Below are 23,312 nucleotides of genomic sequence, written 5' to 3'. Positions count from 1 at the left end.
ATTGGTTGATTTCTATAATAGTCAGTTTCATGATAAGTATTTTCTTTATATAGTAAAATATTAATTAAATCTTTCCAACAGCACTTTAATCATAATTAAAGAAAAACATCTAGAATAAAAAAACAAACATATTTAAGTGTACTCCTAATGGTTAAGAAGATTTCGCGATGTTGAGCGAGTTAATGTTATTTCGCTTTTATGTATATTATCACAAAGAAAATAAGAAAAGATTTTAGAAAATAATTGGTTTAATTTAAAAGGAAAAAGAATGCGTTCTCGTTTTCAAAATAAAAATTATAATTTTAAACATTCAAAGGAACTAAAACGCGCTCAGTTTCTGCTGATCATTTTTACATAATGTTGTCATTAAATCTTTTTTTACTTTATTTTTTTCATCAGTTTTGTAATCCACGTGCTTAATCAATTTAAAAATTTAGAAGTGGAGTTAAGATAGAAGTTTTATTTCATATATATTTTTTTCAAAGTTAGCAACATAAATTGTTGATGCTAAAAATTGTCGAATTTAATAGTTGAAAATAATTTTTTAACTCCCAATCTCTAAGAAATTGAAACTATCCAAAAACTAAATATTTTTCTATCTTCAATCTTAAGAAAGGTATGGAGAAAAGAAAAATTCAACCCCTTCCCCTTATCATTTCCATCCCTTTCGAGCTAGATGATCCATGTACTAACTCATTCGAAGTTTTTAATTTTTTAAGAATTAATTTTATTTTTTTAACAATTGTTAATTCAAAGTTGATTAAAATCCAGTCAAATTTACAATAGTTATCGTGTTAATAAGATAATATGAACAAATCTTTATACACATATTATATATACAAACTTTTGGGTTATAGAGATCAAGATCGGCGAAAATTTGCAGAAATTTTTCCAAAATCTTATCATGAAAACCATTTGCAATAAATAATATACTTATAAGGAATCTACCTGATATTTAGTAATACATTATGAGAATATTCTTGCTTTTAAACAAGTATGGAGGAACATTTCTTTTTAAATTTTGAAATTCTAAGAAAATATTACTTTTTTTCAATCAGCAAACTTATCATAAAAACACTTTACTGTTTTGAAAGAATTCAATAGAAGATAACACGATTTCATAAATATGCTAACCAATAATTCTATAAGCATTTTCCTTATTGTAAGGAAGTGATTGATGAAATCAAAGTAAGTTTTTTTTATAGAAAACAACGAAAAGCATTTCTTTACATAAAAAATAGAAATATTCTTTCAAATCTTTAAAAATTCAATCCATCCTTATTTATGTTCACATTAACAGCGAAGTAAAACCAAAAAATGAAATGAAAACAAAATTATAGAATTTTAAATTTGATTATTGTATGGTTGGAATAGAAAAGATAAATGGATTCATTAAGAGGTTTTGTGCGACTTTTATAAAGTAAAAATAATTCTTGTGCCATTAAAATTTTATATTAAGTTTAAGTCACAATTCAGAAAATACAAGTAAAAGCTATTTTAAGTTTTCAATGGAAAAGTTTGAATGCAAATTCCATTAATTAGATTTTCAAATTGGCAGAAAAGTCAAAAATCTCTAAACAGAATTAAAATGGCGTAATAATTTACTGGCTTGAAATTCTTATTGTTGAAATCAAAGCCAGACTTAATGAGAAATATTTTTTGCTCAACAAATAAAACTGTCTGTCTTAAAAAATATTAATATATCCTAAAGAAGTTGTTGAAAAGAATGTCATCCGTGCCACATTTCATTTCCTTTTTGGAAAGACTCAGAAATACGAAATGAAAACTAAGGTACAGAATTTAAAACTCGACTATCTTCTGCCAGTAATAACAATGATGAGCTCATTCATTAATAACATTTCCATTGTGTGCTGTTAATAAAGTAAAAATAATTGCTGTCTAATTAAAAATTTTACGTAAAACTCAAGGTTATGCTTGACACGGCTAGCTAATTATTCCTTGGTGCTCTCCTCTTTAATTTATTTTCCAAGCTAACAGCATCTGTAATTAATCTTCCAGCAAAGCTTTAAAAATTCGAAGTGAATGCCTCCAAAAAATCCGTTGTGTCTCGTTAGATACTAATTTCGAACTGAAGCTGCAGTGAAAAATTTAAAACTGGAGTCGTAAAGTGCTCTGCATTGACTTGGCTGCGTCAATGTCCGGTAATAACTAGTTTAAAATATATGAGGGAAAATGTGCGCTCTGCCCAATTATCTCAAAGCGTGAATCAATTATTTATTTATAGCACTCCAAAATCAGTCTCGACCATTAACAGGATGCTAATTGAATATATAATGCTTTTGTGGAAGTCGGGATAATTACGCGTGTTTTGAGTTTTATACATAAACTTTACTTGTTAAAATTCATTTGGATTAATAAAAAAGCATATTAAACAAGGGAACGGTAAAGAAAAAATAACATGATTTGAAATTGTATTTCGTCTAATAATTGTTATTCTTAAATAATTTTTATCAAAATGTTGTGACTGACAATTAACATTTAGTTCTCAGAACCGTTGAAAAAGGTATTTAGGGAAAAATTTTAAATGTAACGTTTATTAATTTTTCATTTTAAAAATAAATGCAGAATCGATTTGTATGCGATAAAATGCTCGTATTTTATATTTTCTTCATTTTACGAATTTCAAGGAACAAAATATATGCATTTTATGGATAATTAGATCCATGTCTTTGCCATTTAAAATAAACTAAAATTCGGTTTAATTGAATATTAAAGGTGGGGCATTAATAAAGAATTTTCATTTCAGAAATGTGAAACTGTTCGTAAATTTACATGCTTGACGTGCACAAAAGGCGTACTTTTTGTATTTCTTCTATTCCATACAGCTACAAACAAATATTTAAAAATATGAAGATCTTTTAGCAAAGATTAATTATAAAATCGACCGGAATCGATCTTTCACTATTAATGCATACCATTCTATATAAACGATGATGAAAAATGATAGCATTATGGCATGATTGAATTTTTATTTTCCATTTTGAAGCTTATTTATACATTATTTTGCTCAATATTATAAAAGAGTAGATAGCAAATTAAAGGTTTTTCTTTTTACAGAAATACAGGATATACTGAGAATAAAGCAAATGCATAGAAAACGACTTCAGTATGTTAAGGATGTAGAAACATAAAAAACGATTCAGTAGATGTATAATACTATTAATATTACTTATTCTCTTTTGAATTCAAGTCATTTCTTTCCAGAAAATAAATTTCACTATCTTCAAACAAAAAAATTAAGTTTAAAAGAAAATTAATAATATTATTGTTTTTCACCATTAAAATGCATGTCTTATTTCTGAGAAACAAAAAGATTTAAAGCATTAAAATAAGCCATCAAGACATATTATATTCTATTAAAAATACAAGAAATAACGCGGTGACAATAAATTGAGTTTTAATTAATATATTATTATTGGGAAGCAAGATTTCTTACGATAACTAAAAATGTTTTCAGCAAATTAATTGCAGCTTTCATTTCTGCTGCCAAGCTTTCAATTGGCTTATATTTATTCGTTCATAACTAAGCGGTTGATGATATTCGTTTTTGAAAGTTGTTTTAATAATAAAATTCCAGGAGGATAAAAATTCCTTAAATTTGTATGGGTATAATGTGTTATTGAAATCACCTTGTTTCTAGTTTGTCTCTTTTGACTATGAATAGTTTTCAAAGAAGCTAAATGTAAACTAAAAAATAATTCAATTTACGTCACACTGTAATTAATAATATAATATTTTTTTACACTTGAATATTTATTATAGAATCCGTACAGGAAATGATTAATGATTTTTATAATATTTTCCTTAAAATATTAACACATTCCAAGTGGGTTGAATGTTTTTATCTGTCAATGTGTTATTCACTTATTATAAAGGGAACTAGAATTTATATCTTTATCAAAACATACACAAAAAGTCATCCAACCAATTCAAAACATATTACAGAAACACATAAATGATTCCATCCTTTTTCTTTCCCTCTAAAATGCATCTAACTTAGCAAGGAGAAATATAAAGAATTATAGATACGGTTTCCTTGCTTTTCTATAGAAAGGAGATAAGCTACAACACCTAATATGTTCTTTCCGGACATCGTATATTTGCATGGAGTTCTTTCCCTTCAAAAAGAAAAAAAAAGTCTTCGCCAAAGAAATAAAAAGCTTGCCCTCCAAGGTAAGGAAATTAAAGTATTGGTCCGGGAGAAGTATTACTGAAACTGCATAAAAGACAGCCCCAGGATAGGATCATCGGAGGCTAGTTTGAGAAGAAGGTTTCTCATTTCCTATAATCCCTCAGCGCATCCCTTCTCCTGCCTTAAGATCTCAATTCACTCGATTTACCACCTCCGACAGAACAATGCAGAACTTCGAGAAGAATCTTTCTCTCAAAGTTACTGTTTTTGCTTCTTTTCTCTGCCTATTCTTTTTCCAAATGTGAATTCTTCGAAAAAGAGCTTCGTTTTCCGTTTTACAATGTAAATGATGGCTTAACATTAATACCGAGCTACATCTTCAGACCCCCTGTGCTTCTCTCTTTCCTTCCATCCTTCAGATGTTGACAAAGTGAAAATGTAGTGGCTGTTGGCGTTTATTGGATATTTCTTTGGTTTCTTTTTATGTCGTGTTTTATTTACATTTTAATATTGAATGGAGTTATGCTTCGACATCGTGAGTGGGTTGCTTGCTATTTGAATGAGAGAAATAAAGATCTACAAATATTCTTCAGCTGACACTTCAAAAAAAGATTCAGACGACAGTGCCAAAAGAGTTACATTGTAATGAAATGATTTATTTATATTTCTAAACGCTTGTAGCTCATTTGCCGTTGGAAATTTAAAGCTTTGGAAATAGTTTAAATTTTGTAGGACAACTAATTATTTTTCTTTGTTTCTTTGAAGTAAATAGAAAAAAAATGAATAAAGGTATCAGAATAAGCTGAAATGGCTCAATATCTTCCAAGCATTTTATATCCGTTTTTTGTTTCAACAATTTAACATTTCATATGCTTGACCAATTTGGTGTTTTATATTTTTGATGTATGGGAGCGTTGATTGCTCCCAAGGAGCTATATCTTTAATACGAATGAAGAAAGATATTCTTAGAGGATATTTCAAATAAAATGAAGCATATTTGGGGTAAAGAAAAATACTAAACTTGAATACAGTTCTTTAGTTATATCTTAGCAGAGCAGCATAATGTGTTTAAATACATATTTGAAGCTAACATTTTTTTTAAAAATATAATGTTGGATATGAACAATACCCAGAAATAATGTAAGTTCCAACAATATAAATGAAAGACATTAAAAGGCTTCTACATTATTTGAAAGAATATACAAGATAACTTTCCACACAAAATCTTAAATAGGTTACAAAATTGGTGAATTAATTATATTTATTATCATTGAAATTCGTGTATTATCCATAATTAGCCAAGATGAATAATTTTAATTTAACTTTAGTTGGAAGCACAGTAATCCAAGTCTGGCTTAGAAAACATTTTTTAAACAGAAGTGCATAAATTGATTTAAATTTCTGCAGTGTTGTTTATAAAACCATTATATTAATTTAAGTAAAAGCGAAAAGAGGAATATTATTATTAACAAATTAGCATAACATTTAAATTAATTTTAATGTTGAACAAATAACACTAATCTTGATTAAAATTCGAAAAAAAATATTATTTTAGACTTGGTGAATAGCATTCAATGATAGTTTGACAACAAAAAAATATTTGGTATTTTTTCTCGTATTAGAATATTTTTAGATATACAGTATTATTTTAAAATAAGTTTTTAATTTGGATATCCGGTGTTTGCATGTAGAGAGATTCCTTATTGAAATTACTCAATACTTAAAATATAAATTATTCATTTTTTATGCAAAAAGTGAAATAGCAACATTATATTAAAGATTTAGCAACATATTAAAAAAACAGAATTTCGTATGCGACATCGATATAGCTACCAAGAATGCTTACCAGGAGCTTTTACAAATAATCCGTCAGTATAGGGCTTGGTAACTAGTTGATGAACAGCTGTATTCGGTGTCCAATGGAAGCTTTATACTGGCAATCAGCTATCAGTTATTGGAAATAAAATGAAGAAGATTTCTCCAGCTGTAGCAAGAGTTTCTGATAAGAGCATAATTTCTTCCTTATTAAGATTCAGCATCCTGCGCAATCAGCAGGAGCTTTCAAGTTAACTTTAAAGGTCATCACATTTGTTACTTTAAAAAGGAAATTCAAGACTGTTTTTTATGGAAGTATACAAATGGAATTAATATTTTTTATATGAACATCGCAAACCATGATTTAAATTGCGAAATCATGGGTATGCGTGTTTGTCGAACATTTCAGATTCAAAGGGGACAATTACTCCATTGTTTCATTTGAAAATATTTAATTGTTAAATGATATTGAGATATATTTTTTGAGATGAAAATCATATGTAATTCAACTTATTGATGCAGTTTAATTTTGTCTATGGGCAATGTTCACAAAATATTTTGTGATGATTTTATGAGTTGAAAAATTTGAAGGCAAATAGGATGGCGTAGTAATTTGTTTATAATAATTAACAATTTCTATATTTCTGTCTTCCCAATAATGATAAAATGATTGAAAATTTTAATATGTTTTATTAATGATTCATATAATACTTCTATTTTACAATATTGTATTCTGCCAATATTAAAATGTTTATATTTTACATTTACTATTGCGTTACATTCAGTAATAGCTGATGTTTTATATTTGACTGCTCGGAAAATTCTTTGAATTTTACAACAGCATCTGAAGACATCAGCCACATGAAAGTAAATACAATGCAAATGATTTATAACTTGTAGAAAAAAATAATTTTAATACTACATTGTGTTGTAATTTATATTCAAATTTAATTTCACATTTTCTCTTTTTTATTATTCTTATTCATTACGCATCTGAATAAGGATTTATGCAAATGTGGTTGACTGATAAAAAAAGAAATTAAGGTTAATTTCTAATTATATTCATAATATACGACTATTGGATTGAAAAAGCCTCTTAATTCAACAAAAGCGTGAACAAATTTACTGCAATGAGTAACGATGAAAGAAAAAGAAAATATGCTACAAAAATCTGTTGTTCCTTAACGAAATGGATTATAAATAATTTCCAAAAAAGTTTCTCAGCAACATTGAAGTTTCCTGTCATTTCACCGAAATTAAAAGAATTAGCTGAAATGGAAATTAGGAACGACTGAAATCGTTAGTAATCCCATAAAGGAAACGACACATTTAGCAGAAAAGGAATTCACAAGAGATGAAAATTCATCACAAATGAGGTAATAAGATACAATATTCAGAAATCTTTTCTCTCATATTAAGGCGAACGGATTTCTGTACAGCTCATTTAACTCTTCTTAAGTAAAAAAAAGCATTTTAATTTCCATTAAACGCTTGTAAAAGAATGAAAGTGCTTTCACTGCGCCAGAAATCTTCTCGTTTAAAATAAATAATAAATCAGCCACTTTTACTGGAGTTTTAAAGCCGGCATCCATTTGTCCTCAGGAAATTCGCTTTGAAATAGCTAAAGATTTACGAAAAGGAACGTAATTCTATGAATACGAAATGACTATTTTATTCCAAACCGAAAACCCTAAGAATTAATCAACGCAAATAATTGTTTACTGTTTGTCGAGATAAAAGAATTTTCGAGGGTAAACAGGAATAACTAAAATAAAATAAAATGAATCCCAAACTGATTGAACTTTTGACAGTTCAAGTTTATTCAGGGTTTAAAGGATTGAGTGAAGAAAATAATTATCTACAGAAAGAAAAAGAGGTGCTTTTAACGGCTTTATTTCGCCCACAGGGAAATAATTGCATGAGATATGTTGTAATTTTGCCATCAATTTTATAACTAATCGATCATGATAGATAATTGTTTTCTAAATTTAACTGAATAAAGGAGGCTTCTCATAGATGCAAAATTTTTATTTAATTTCTTTTAAGGAAGAATCAGATATGCTAAAATAAGCTTCTTAGAATGAATGCAGGACTATAGAATATCTATTTTTTCCCACAAAAGAGTTAATCACATTCAATTTAATCTTTCGCGGTTTAGAAACTGTTTAAATATAAATAATTAAAATAATATACCTCATAGGATTTCTTAAAATTATAAGAAAAGTTATAATGATTGTACTTAATAAATATAATACTATATTTATTTAATTAATGCTAAAGAAATCTAATGTCTTAGATTAGTTTTCAAAATTTTCTTTTCAGTTGATTTCATTATACTTCAATCACAAGTTATGTAATTTCTTTTAGCTTTCCAAAAAATATTAACGAAAATATTTTTATTTTATCAAATGAAAAATAGCTAAACTTTACGATGAATTCACCAGCATATTTGCTTAATTTCTGATGAATGAATAGTGCGAAATAGTTTCCTTGAATATGCACCAGTTAACGTTCATTGGATAGGTTGCGATGAGATCAATGGACCTGAGAAAGAACTGAAAAAACTGCGACAGATCATAATTCAACCTAATTTTATTAAAAATAAATTTTATTCTGTCTTTAAAAGAAACTTTACAAACAAATGCTAAATCATTACAGTATGATCGCGTTTCTGCACCTTGAATTATTCAACGAAAAGATAAAACGAATTTTGATTTTGTAAATTAAGTCAAATAATGTATTTCTTACTGCTGTAATATTTTACTGAAAAAGAGAATTGTACATCAAGCAGCGTCGATCAAATCCGCTTTTACAAAGTTTTATAATAAAGTTATAAAACTGAATCTTTTCTTTTAGACGAATCATGGCTCTTTAGTCATATTTAACTAATACGCGATTATTTCTTTTCTTTCACCATACTATCCTAACAAACCGATTACCAAAAAAATAATTATTAAATTACTTCCATTGCATGAATTCCCCACCTTTGATTTTCATCAGCAGCAGGATTAAAATTACACTGAAGAAGAAATCTCCAGAATTCACCAAAATCAACACTTTAGCATCACTTTCTCTATCAAGAAAAGTGAACATTTGTCTTCACCCAGTTCGAGTTAATTACCCGTGATTTGAATTTACCCGTTGAAAAGTCCAAGTTTTTTTTTTTTTTTTTTTTTTTTTTTTTTTTTTTTTGTCTGGTACAGTATGGGTTAGCAGAATAAAAGGACATTCCCTACACCCAGATGTTCATATTGCCTATTCAATTTGCTCCTCCAATCGAACGGGCCTCAAATTGAATTAGGCGAAATTCCGATTCATCCCTTGTTGATTTAACAAATTATCTTTCGAGTTTTGGCTCGGGTAATCAATGAGGGAAGACAAAAGGAAAGACTTCGAGCAAAGGTCTTGCTGGAGATGGGTGCCCCTTTTCTTTTATTTCTTCTTTGAGACATCAATGCAGGCGTCAGCAAGGAAAAAGTAAACTCAGGCATATCCGATAGATTGCAGATAAACAATTCTGAGACATATAGAAATCTGCTAAATTCAGAGAAAGAGGCGAACACTTTCAGGAAATGAAAGATATAAATCTGAGATGGATTGCGTAGAAGTCATTTCTGCACCGTTAAGTTTTTGTTAAATGAATTCTATAATGCTATCAATACATTTTAGAAGTTTAATTAATAACGAGTTAAAATCTGTATTTTGATTTACAGAATAATTATTTTTCAGAACGTAATAAAGGCGGAAATTGGGAAAGAATTGAGTTATTAAATTATCCTAATGTATAAAAACGATTTATACCAAACTTTCCTATAAACAAATACATAGTAAATTTTCTTAAAATGCAAACATGCGATAGAGGGGGATTGGTTGCTTATTAGAATAGAAGTAAGGAATGAAAATTTTTAATAAAATTAAGGTTCAGACTTAAATTATGTTTAGACTTAACGATTTAATTTGATTTGATTTTAAAGTTTTATGGCAAAGGAGCCATTCTTGGATAAACTGCGCCACATCCAGTTGAAGAGACACACTCTAAAACAAAATTGATTTAAAAAAAACAGCAATTTTTTTGGTACAATTTTTGTAAGCATAAATTATTGTAAGATTATAAGCATTAAAAAATTCAATTAATTCATCCTAAAAACTATTCGAAGATTTTAAAAGAGAAAGAGTTAAGGAAAAACTTGACGTGAAAAAATAAAATGCTAAGTTTTTAATAAGCTTACGAATTTATATTTATTTCTACATATATTCAATGATCTTTCAGTCTGATTTCTACTGAAAAAACTTCATCATTGCTTCAGACGTTAAAAAATAAATTCAGCTTTCGGAATACTATTTTACAATTTTTAAACTTAATTTTTTTAAAAATGATACCGATTGTATAATTAATTAATTTATAAATGTTATAACAGCCTAATTCAATATAAGACCATAACTAACCCCAATTCATATAAAAGATTTTGTGTTAAAAATAACCCTAATCTTCATCAGTAAGTATAACAAACCAGAAACAAATATAAATGCTTTTCTTCTTTCTTAACGAAATATTCTTTTTTCATTTGCTCATTTGAATTGTACATTTTAAAAGCGTTATAAAACATTATTTTTATTAAGATGGTTCGTAAGAAAAGATAAAAGGCATTACATTCATTTTATTTTAATTTTCCAGTAAACACAAAAAAAAAGGTAAAAACTGAAACATTATTCTATCATTCATAAATAAATATATTTTTCTTCCTCACTAAAATCTATCGAACTTACTTTTTAAAAACCTGTATAAAATTATTAGACAAATGGTGAATTTTGATGAATTTTGTTTTAACATTAAGAAAAAAAAACCCATAAATATCCCCCAAAATCACTTCTGTCAATATATTGCTAATAATAAATGAGAACTAATATAAATAAATAATCTCCAGATGATATATAACTCTTACATAACTTTTTGAACAAGAAAAATTCAATTCAATTCCTCATTAATTACAAGAAGAAAATATTAGAATTGAAATGAGTTACTTGTATTTCCCGACTAAATTTCCTCTTTCACTAATAATTTTTAGCTGTGTAACTGAACATTTTATAAAAGCATATTAATTTATATGGATATAATATTAATAATTCAAGAAAGAGTTATCTTTAAATATATGCTCAAAATAAAGCATAATTAAATCGAAATAATTTCTTCTTCTTCTTCTTCTTTTTCTTTTGTTCTTTCAAGAAAACAAAAGAGCACATCTTTATATTCAAGCGCAAGACAGCAAAGAGTTGAAATGCATTATATTTCGCTCCTGACTAAATATTTTCCTTCACTAATGCATGTCAACCATGTAATTCTAAGATTTATCCAAATTTATTAGACAGTTATAAGGTTATAAAATGCAAAAGTCATAAATCTCCTGAAAGACCAATTCCTTAAACAAATAATGCGCCTACCTGTTTGAAGAACTGTAAAAAAATAAAAATAAAGGCACACTGAAGCAGGGAGGGGGGGGGAATTGCATTTCCTTCCCATTCTCTACAACTCTCTAAAAGTGTTAAACGGAGCCCCGTATCATAAGTAATTGAATATTCTACTTCATTTCCGGGGAAAGAAAGCAAATAAACAAAATTGCTGCAGAAGAAAAAAAAAAAAAAGAAATGTTTTACTTTTCTTACAGCAATGGTTTCCAACAGGGGGATAAAAGTCTTTTACACCGTAAAAATAAAAAAAAATAAAGGCAAAGTGTCTCATTTTTCACCACATTCGCTACAAAATTTAATATAACACAGCGCAAGCCGTCTTCACATGTTTATAAAACATTTCTGTTGAAAATTTACGAAATTCGTTTGCTTCTCAAACGTGCATACAGAACAAATGAGAGTAGAAATTGTTTATTTATGGAGCAGGAAAACCCATTATTTACGATCGTAAAAATTTCTCGGTGTGAAGAGAGAACTGGCCATGTTGCTGTTGTTTTCCCCAATCCAATGATTTTAAAAAAAAGGAAGTCTCACCGAAAATAACAAATATTTAAAATAAATATACATGGCAATCGTCAAAATGTACAAAGTAATAAGAACTCCATTGTTGATTCGCGTTTTATATTTTTATATACAATCAGATACACATAACATCTCAGAAGGGTGTCTATTTATCTAAAAAAGATAAATGTATCATTATATATGCATGTGAATGTCTAATTAGAAAAAGAATTTTGAATTGTTCTACATGATTTTTTCTTCTTTTTAATTCTAATTACTGATTCATCTTCGGTGATGGATTTTTTTTAAATTTTAAATGCTTGATTCTTACTAAAATAATAAACAGTTTGAATGGCGTGCAGTTGTTAAACTGCTTACATTATTTTTTTAAATCCAATTTCTATAAAAGAATGCAATTTAGCATGTGCAGCGTCTTTCAAAAATGATCGAACTCTTTTAAAGTTGCAAAAATTGCATTTTATCTACTGATAAAACTTGATATTTAGTATTGAATTTTTAATAATATCTTTATTATATTCCTAATAAAATTACAATAAGTATATTGAATAGAATGTAAAGATTACTTTTTAAGAAAATCAACAATCAAAACGTAACGAATATATCGCATGATGAAAGTCAAAATCCATGAAAACTTTATAAATTAGTAAAGAGAGAGATACCACTATTTTATTATGCAACTAATATGTAGGTGACTAGCTGTTTAAAGCCATAAAACGTACAACAAAAAAACCTGCTAATAATTTCACAAAATCATAATATCTTACAAGTTCTCCGCAAGCTGAAATTTCAAAATGGCTCACGTAAAGTAAAAATAAAATATTCTTATTCAAAACTAGATTTTTAAACTAACATTATTTTATTACCTGACGCAAATTTAATTGAAAAATTAAGAAGAATTCAATAAAAGAGCTAAAACGAATGACATCGATTTCAAACATTTAAATATATCTCTTACATTGTCGATGACAAACATGCTTACCCAAATTAGGAATAATTAACTTATCGAGTACTTGAAACTCAAGCTCCAACAAAAGTTGAAACGAAAATCCAATTCAGAAAACTCATAATTAAAATTTCATTAGCATGCTTGAACGCTTTCTTTGAGGTATTAAATTAAAGCCAAACATCAACAAGTCTTACTGTCCTTCTTTGGATGTCAATTGTAGAAGAAAGGGATACCTCAGGTTATGCCAAAATAGTGATATCAACGCCAAAGTATCACTTCAGCTTGCAAGAGAGTTGGAATTCACTATTTTATTAATTTCGTTTTGGGCATCTTACCGTTTCCTTTTCACAGTATATATGCATAGGGTGAGGGAGTGAAGTGGGGGAGTAGAGGAGCCCAAACGAGGGGAGCTCGTTTCAATCCAACCGCGCTCCTCTTTCGAAAGTTTAATGAAAGAGCCTTGAATATGTTAACAGCTGTGGGTGATAGAACTGGTTAACAGTTGCAGCGGTGCATAAAAATTGTGAAGGAGCCGAAATTTTTGGAAAAGAAATTTTTCGCGAAAGAGATTAGTAATGTTGTTCGTGGTATTGTTCCACCTCCTTCACAGAGGAATAGCTCATTTTCTAAGGGCGCGTCTTACCTTTCAATTTCTTAAAAACTTATTTCGGGTTGCAATAACTTTTGGGACTTTTTTTTAACAATCTCTTTTCAGGGCGATGAAACATATTGAAAAAGGACATAACTGCGTTATATAACGAAGCAGTTAACTGTTACTGCTGATATTTTATTTTATTTTTTTAACCTTCTTCCTCCTCTGCTGTTATTGGAAGTCGGAAGGCGGAGGATGCTGTAATGACCGATCTTCTTTTTTCCATCATTTTTTTTTCCGAGGAGATGTCACATGTGCTACCGAAGGTTACATTTATTTTTCGGGCTGCAAAAAGATAAAAAAAATCAGGGCATGCATAATGCGTATTTAGATTAATATTCCAGAGTTTGATTGGCTACTGCTTTTTTTTTAAATCTTTTTTTTCGCACATTTTTTCCGTTTTTTAATTTTTAAGTTCTTATTTTCTATAAAAAATTGATATCCTTCATAAAAAAAATATTTGGACACAATTTAATCAGATAATTTTTTTTAATCACAAAAAAACTAAATTTAAATTTTGCTAATGAAGCTTATAGCGAATATTTAGAATAATATCCAATAATCCTTTGATTGACAATTTGTTTCATAATTTTTGAGACTGCTTGACTTATAATTTTTTTTCTCGTTTTCGCATTTTCATATAGTTATCTATAAATAAATCTGATGCACATTCTAAATCATAAAATAGATTGAAGGAACTAGAATGAGTTTTTTAACATAGGAATTACAATGCATTTTGATAAAAAAAATGGATTGTAATATTTTGAATCGTTTTAATGATATTTTTATAAACTCAAATGTAACTTACATAATAAGAAATATTTTTCAGTAGTTTATACATTATTAAATAATAAAAATAACATTTATCAATAATTCGATTTCCACTTTTATTATTACATAATTTTGTTCACATCTTTTCAGATTTTTTAATCATAATATTTTAATGATCAATAAACAATAAATAAGATGTTTTATTTATGCCATTTACATGAATTTGAACTATTATTAATTAAACTTACGTTGAAGATTTAATCTAGAAAAATAAGTAAGCGCCAATATTTCATGTATAAAAAAATCTGTATACGAATTTATGAACAAAGAAGATCATATGGACTTTTCAATTCACAGAATACATTCCTAGCAAAAAACATAGCATTGAAGTAATAAAACAAATCTTAATCAAAATATTTCTTTCGAAAGCAATTTTTTGAATAGCAACTTCTAGGTATTTAATTTAATTAGCGAAATGCGATTAAATGAGAAACTTATTAAGCTAAAAATTGTAAAAGAAACAAAATACGCATCTGAAAATTAAAGCTAAAGGAAAACTGTTAACTCTTCAAAAACAATTTTAGTTTCAACATTTTTTCCCTGTCTATTCAGAAAATGAAAGCGAAACATTTATATTTACAAAAATAATGCAATTATAATAATAAATGAATTTGATTTTAATTGTTTTTTAATTTATCAAGAACACGATAAAATGCAATTCGTTTAATAAATGCGATATATTTTTCTTCAAAATTGATTCCAAAGTATATTAATTTCGAGTTATCTTTCTAGCAGAGCATTTTTTTGAGTAAAGTTTAATCCTTTCCAAAGAGACTAATTAAAATGGTAAGTATTTTTTAACATCCTTATAACAATAATTCCTTTTAACAGAAAAGCTGAAAAGTACACAAATCCGAAAGTAAGTTTAAACTATTGGTTAAATGAAAATAAAATAATTACTTCAATAAACTATGAACAAATTTAATTGGCGATACATATTTTATTGTGATAAAAAAAGAGCTTAAAAGATAAATGAAACCGCTCTGAAAACTGTTAGCAAATTCTCTTGATATAAACTAACTGCAGAAATAGAGGCTTAGTATAATCTTGCAGTATTTTTAAAACTAAATGGGAGATCATTTCTTTATATGCAGTTCTGACGCTTTTATGAGAAAATTTTTATAAATTTAACAATTAAAAAAGTAGCAGAATAATTTGATTGTTGAAGTATTTAGAGTATTTATTACAAAATACCCATGTACACCTCTTTCTTCATATATTGTTTTAAACTGCCATTTCATCATATCCTTTTTGTTATTTCATTGATATATATGACTCTCTCACTCCGTTTTCATAAAAGAAAAAAAAATTACTTTGATGCACACATTTATTATTTTTGCTTAACTTGTTTGATGTTTGTACAGATAAATTTTTGTAATTTTTTGTAATGTTGTGACCTTCTGTTCGTTGTATCTATGTATTATTTTAATATTTTAGAAACTGATTATGAATTATTTTATTAATTTTGTTAGAGATTTCAATGGAGTGGTGCCACCTGAAAATAAATTTGAAAAAGTTGATTTCGTGATTTCATAATATTTATAAAAATGAATTATAAATTAAAAAGCAGAAAATAATTAAAATAAAAAAATCTTTTGAGTTCCCTAAAAAATGTTTTTTCTCGAAAACTAATTTGAAGTGAATGATTCAAAGGCATGGCTTAAGGAAGATATAAAAATATGAAACGATTATGAAAACCAATTTAAAAATAAAATCCGGCCTGAGAAATAATAAGGAACTGCACAAGAACTTAAAGAAATGTGATTTCAATCAATGGCAAGATTATAGAAATTGTTTTACTAAGGACATATAATTAATAAATTAATTAAAACGGGATATTTAAAGATAAGAATTTAAAAAAAAAGAAAGAAAAGTCGAACATATATCTGAAAATTAAATAGAACTAGGTGATAAAAATTAAGCGTAATAAAAAACTAAGTTAGAGAAAACAGTTGATATGCGAGAATTTTTTTATTTCAACATTTAATTTATAGTCATGTTTCCAATGTTCATTTGTTTTATTATTTTTTTCATATAGTAATTTTAGAGTAATAGGAAAAATAAATTTTAATATATTATTGATTTCTTGAACTGTATTTTTCATGCTATTTAATTTTTGTTGTATGATTTACAAAAAAAAGTATCTATTTTATTTCCTCAACTTCCAGCTCACCCTTATTTTTATACTGTCCATCAGTCCAAATTATTTTCAGATATATGAAATGTTTATATGTTTAAAGATTGGAAAGATGTAGTTCTATGTAAGTGAATATAGTTTTTAAAAGTGAATTAAGTTGAAATATAATGTTGTTTCCTATAATTTCTAAAAGCAGAAAGTCTATATATTTTAAATAATTACTTCGGTTTAAGGACTATAAAAAGACTTATCATCAAATAAGAAATAATTTGATTCTCTTATTACACATATTTTTAAAATGCTTAAATATATTTTACATTAATACGCAGCAATGTGAAAAAGTAATATATAAAGAAAATAATTGAAGAAAACTTTGATGTTCTCTCTTCTTGGGTGTTTGTGGTAATACTATAATATTCTATACATTAAACTTACATAGTAAGGAAAAATTAAGTTTTAAATACTCTATCAATAAATCAAACTTGATTATTTTTTTCAAATTTTATCCTAGTTTATAACATTTTTATTACTAGGAATAGAATAAAACGAAATGTAATATTTCTCTTTCAGAAAATGCTAAATCGGAGAATTTCAATCAATGTTCCCTGATTTGCTGGAAAATAATAATTCCGATGAAGATCCAAAGAAGCTTCATACTGCGAACGAAACGAGCCACTGTAGACTTTTGGGGACATTTACATCAATTGATTAGAAAATTTACTATCCTCCAAACAGCATCAGCATCTGTAGAAATACTCCGATGAAAGAATTGTAAGAGAACCCATTTGCAAAGAATTTAGATTGTATTGCTAATCGAGATTTTGAATTTCTGCGAATAGATTGTATTGTTCTCTCTCTTTTTTCCCGCCTGCAGCCTTTTCTTACTGATTTTGGCTTATTTGAGGGCTACATTCCCATCAACAGAATCGAGTGGAGTATGTAATTGGATTGCCCTAGCATCTCTTACAGAGATCTAATAAATCAGATAAAATCCTGGGATAAGAAATAAGGCAAAAACAACAAGTGAGCCTTTCAGTCTTTGAGTTGAGCTCCTTTTTTCAACCTAAGCACGAGCTCGTTTTATTTCTCGATGTCTCTTTCTAGTTTTTATTTGCTTCATTCTTTTATTTCTCTTTTACCTTGTTTTCGTTGCTTGAGATCTAAGCCTTCTCTTGATTCTTTTTACCCCATCTAGGTAACCACGTTTGGGGAGCATTCACTTCTCAGAAGCAAAGTTGACGCTGTCTGGAAGATTTCCCACTAATCGGGCGTAAATGATGGTCCTGACTGGCTTGCCGGATTGTCCGGTAGAGTAGCCAGACCGAATCTCGATGACCGGACTGAAAAAATGACTGTATTGAAAGGAACGTCCAATTTTTCACCTCTTCAGCTTTTAAGCTTGGTTGACACTTCGGAGCTTAAATTGGCTAAGATGTGGAAAGATTATTGGTAAACGGGTAAATCTTTAACTGATAACATTGACAAACACTAGAAATAGGATGGATAAACTGACACTGACAGCTGAAAGCAAATAGCTCTCTCAATCCTCTCAAAAGGAAAGAAAATTAACAAATAAATGTAAGGGTTAAAACGTTCACTATTGACAGGATGAAAAAAAGGTCTTATGGCATCAAGAGGAAAATCAGAAAAATAAAACTCTTTCTAGCGACCATGATTTAATAATTTAAGAAAGATACCAGTATCAATCATCAGATTTTATGGGGTCTTGTATTTAAGGAACAAAATAAATGAAAAAAATAGGATTTAAGGTTTACCCTTTTGGCAACATCGAAGAAAGAATAGAAATGGTTAATCAGAAAAGTGAAATATTTCTTTGGCTTATTTTTAAAAATATTAAGTATAATAGTTGCACTTTACATATACCATCAGCAAATAATGGCATTAAAAATGTTCCGCTTAAAAGTATAAAATGTTTTTAAAAAATGACCGATGTTACTTATATTACGCGTGTATTTCAAAAAATGGAAGCATTTATTACACTTTTATAAAAAGAAAATTTTTATTCAATTCATTTAAGCTATTAGGAGAATTTCGATGTAAAAATAGCTATCTGAGAAATATATGAGAGAGCGAGAAATGGTACCCATTCGAATTCTTTATGGATACGAGTGTCTAGAGTCTCCGAGAGCAGCAGTCATTCGATCAGTTTAACTTACAATAATATATAGAAACATTTTGCTCTTAGTTTTACAATACGAATTCAACTTTACTAAAAAGAAACAATTAAGATTTAAGAAAGGCCAAAAACATTTTATCTGTCGCTATTATTTTATTTTTAAGAAAAGCACAGGCGTATATTATAAATTTTTCTCATAGATTTATATATTATATGGACCTATTTTCCATTTATGATTTGTTTGATAGTTTTATGACATATTAAGATAGATATTAATATAAAATTTATCAAAATCATCTAAGATATGCATATAAGTAAAAAAAAGTGAAACAAAGTTCAACTTAACATTTAGTCAGTGTTCGTGAAAAACGTAGAGAAACATTTTCATCTTCATTTTAAAAGTAATGAAAAATTTGATGCTTACACAATTGAGACTTACTTTTAAATCTTTTAAAAACATATTTCTAATATAATTTTATCTTTTATGCATTCTGTCCCACAGGATAAAGAATTTTAAAATGATGAAAGAAAAAGGATTAGCATTGTGAGTTCATAATAACAGTGTTCTACCCAAAAACTTTCAAAATTAAATTATTTAAAAATCTTTTTAAAAAATTAATGCAATTACGACTGATTCATCTCTAAAATTTACGAAAACTTTAGATATTTGACATCACTTGCATTGATTGTATGTGACCTAAAATTATTTTAAGATACTAATTACTAAAGTTTAAAATTAACATCTTAAAATAGTTATGAAAAATTGTGTTTAAATAAAGTAACATTGGAATTAGTAAATTTTATGCACATATTCAGATTCTCCACTGATATAAGCTATGGAACTTCAGTACTTTTTTGAAAACATATGTATTAAAAAATGTTATGTGATTTAGTGAAAATTTACAATTGTAGTTTTAATGTAATGAAATATTTGATAAATTTTAGCAAACCCAAAGATAAGGTAATTTACCTTTAAAAACTTGCAGATTTATGAGCATTTTTAATGTCTCTTATTTTATTATCTTGCTAATGTCAATACCATTACAAATATTTTACTTAGTTAAAACCAATTTTTTTCAATTCTCTCTATTTATTCAGTTTAAAAGAAGAGTGAAGAAAAATAAAAAAATATGCACGTAATTAAATGTTGCTTTTCTTTGATTTTCATTACCAGTAAGAAATTTAAATAACAATAATTTAATGGATAAATGATTATCAATTTTTAATTTTATTCCAGAATATGGAAAGGTTTTATAACCTATCGCAGAAAAAAAGAAAATACCACAATATGAAAATTTTATTTTCTTTCGTTTGTACGACGAAATTTTATTTTATTTTACTTCTTTTTCAAGACGAAATTTTTATTTTCTTTTGTAAAAAATGCTAAATCACATACATTTCTCCTATAAATGACAGCTCACTTCCAGTTTCAATATTTATCGCTGTGTATGCGTATGTCCATCAGCCAAGTTACAAAGTTAAACCTAAAAAGGTAACGTTGCAAAAATTTTTATTTTCATATTGGTGCAATCTTCTTGAGAATAAGCAATCTGTCATGAAGAAAATAGTCATTCTTTATGTTATGCGCTTTTTTTTCTAAAAAGTATGAAAGCCATTTAAGAAATTCTGCATAAATCCACTTTCTATTTATATTACACGGCCATGAAAATGTCAAAAAGACAAATGATTAAAAATTAAATTTGTCGTTTATCAAAACAGCCTTTCAGTAAATATCAACATCATTACTAAATAAATTGAAGGTGGAAAACTGTTTAAAAGAGAATACATTTAATATTTTACAACTGTTTAATACTTTTGAATTTATTCTGTTTCTGTCCAAGATTTTCTAAATTTTACATCTATTGATTCAAAAGAAGTTACTTATTCCTCTTTAAAAAAAAAGAATAAAAACTTCTTGGATTCTTCCCTCCAACAGAAATTTACGAGTAGTGACGGAAATTGTATTTTGTATTGCATGCACGAACACTAAAGTCTAACAACCACTTCTACCTTCTTTCGCTTTTATTTTTCATGGAACTCGTTCCTTACATGCATCATTTACTTAAAACCTAACACAGTGAAAAGCTTAAAAACCATTTACCTCATGAGTCTTTCGCCGAAGAAACAACAGCTGGATATTCCACCATCATCTTGACAGTTTGAAACATCTAGGGAAAAAGATCATCCGCTATGGCAGCAATAACTGCTGTTAGATGGATTTATGGTCTATTTTTCTCACAGTTTTGAATCCGAGGTTCGAATTTCGCATTAATAATGCATAGGAAAGCAGGGAAGATTTTTCAGAAGTAGTAAGTAAGCAGATAGTAAAACTAGACGAAATCAAGTATTGAGTGGATAAGGGATTATAAATTTTGTCAACTAGCGAAAAGTTTTATTTCTCTTATTTACATGAAGAGGTTTAAATTTATAAAACTAGAATCGACATATATAAATATATTGAATAAATAAACACTGATTTTAATTTGGATTTTTCTAAAAGCACAAATAATTTAATTCGATGTAATTGTCATAGGAAAAAAATTCAAAATGTCACGATGCAATGCCGCTTCCTTTTTCTTATTGCAAAATGGATAGAACTAAATTGGCTAGGCGAAGATGACGAAAATATGAACTAATGAAATAATAGCCACGAGGGAAAAAAAATGAATATATTGTGCAGCAATGTGATGTCACTTCCCTTTTTTCCCCCTCTAAAATGGACAACTGCTTCCAAATCTAAATTCGCGAAGCGCATATGACGAGAACGTGAACTGATCCCATCTTAATGTGTATTTTAATTCAAAAATTTATGCGATATTTTCTCAGCTTCAGTTTTTTAATCGCTAAGTAGTTCTTTTCATTACTTTTTAATTTTCATTCCTAGTCTAAATAATAAATTTCTCAAGACCTTTGCTAAAAGTTAAAACAAATGTTATGTGGTATCACGCTTATAACACTAGTGATAGAGTCTTCCTTATCAATGAAGTTTATTAAAATTTAAAAATATAAATTGCTTATCAAAATCAAAAAGAAACACATGATTTGAATCAAATACTGAGTTCCTATTCTATCTGAAACGGGAACCGAATATCTCTAAATAGGGTTCTTGATTTGATTCAATGCGGACGTTGCATGTGGTGAACTTTTATTTTCAGTGTTCACAGACAACTGAAAACATTTATTAAAGAAAAATAACAGCTTGTAAATTCTTTTTAAATAATACTTTGAAACCAGCGAGCGACATTTTCGTTGTTTTTAAAAATTTCAAACTGTCTTATTTGAAAATAACTATTTTTTTTTTTTTTTAATATCGATAATTTTCCCAATCATCGCTTTAAACCCATTTATTTTTTCTCTTCGTTTTTTTTGCCGATTCATTTTATTATTACGATCATTTGAAAATGTTACATACTTTTTGTCCAGCAGATGCAAAAATGATTGGTAAAGCCGTTCCATTTTCTTTTAGATAAATATACATATGGTAAATCATAATTACTAAAAGATTTAAAAGTGAATTTAAGTACTCTAATATGGACTATAATAAAGGGAATAGGGAAATATCAGTTAAGAACACATTGTTTTATTTCATTCTTTTTGAATATCAACGTAACAAGCCAAAGATGCAGAACAATTTTAAAGAAAAGTCTAATTTTACAGGGTTTACTAGCATGATAATACGTAAAATTAAAAACCCATTTTATTTAAAGCAAAATATCAAACTCTTTAGTTTATGTTTCTTATAATTTATTTTAAAATGAAATGAATGAAAACGGCGATCTAGGCGGAAAGGCTCAGAATTTTGTAATGTAAAGGCAGTTAATAAATCAGTCAAACAATGTATAAAATGTTTTCTACTATTTATAAGAATCCTCATGTGAATTAATAGAGAAATTTGATATTTTTAATTCTGAACTTTTATTTTTTAATTAATATATTTAAAAAATTGTAATACAAAGAACCGAAATTTCATTAAGAAAGCCTACTTGTAACTAAATCTTTATTTGCATTTGTTAATTCTTAATTTTTGAGAAATTCCTAGTAATTAGACAGTTAAAAAAAGCCTCGAAGTTAAAAAAAATGTTCTTCTCTAGAAGCAAACTTAGACATTTTTTGCTAAGTCTTTTCTGCATATATTTATTTTATTTTCGCACATTCTAGTTTAGATTTTTAGATTTTATTTCTTTGTATTTCAATTTTTTACGAGCATCTTTAAAACACTGCGAAATAACTTTATTTCATTCGACCTATTCTCATCAAATCAAATGTTCTTTCCATCATTAAAGGAAAAAACTAATAATAATAATAAATAAATAAAAATAAAATAATACGAAAATAGGAAATTTTGAATTCTAAATCAGATTAGAAATTGAACCAAAATATTAAATCAGTCGCATCAGTTCTAGCAAAAACACCCAATTCTTTTATAACTCCTTGGAACACTAAGTAAATGGTTTTTATAGTGCGAAGTTGCATTCTTTAAACAGTTATAAATCGATAGAAATTCTCTTGCAATTCAAAAAAATATTTTGCAAGTCTCTAACAATGATTCATTTCCTGCTTCCCATTGTAAAGCTTCGTGAATAAATCATACTGAAATACCATCTGAAGATGGAGAAATGCGCTTTCCTCTATGTACCAAGCAGGTCTCTTTGG

At 27.5% G+C, this 23,312-nt stretch overlaps 1 protein-coding gene across 3 annotated transcripts in view; it reads right to left on the bottom strand.

Moving 5' to 3' along the window:
- The window catches only part of LOC129958965 (glutamate-gated chloride channel-like), a 362,731-nt gene that overhangs the window by 288,288 nt on the left and 51,131 nt on the right, over positions 1-23,312 (bottom strand). The window lies entirely within an intron of this gene.

This window comes from Argiope bruennichi, chromosome X1 (assembly GCF_947563725.1).
Source record: "Argiope bruennichi chromosome X1, qqArgBrue1.1, whole genome shotgun sequence".
Taxonomy (NCBI): domain Eukaryota; kingdom Metazoa; phylum Arthropoda; class Arachnida; order Araneae; family Araneidae; genus Argiope; species Argiope bruennichi.
The sequence above is the reverse complement of the archived record's forward strand: the minus strand, read 5'-3'. Positions and strand labels throughout refer to the sequence as shown.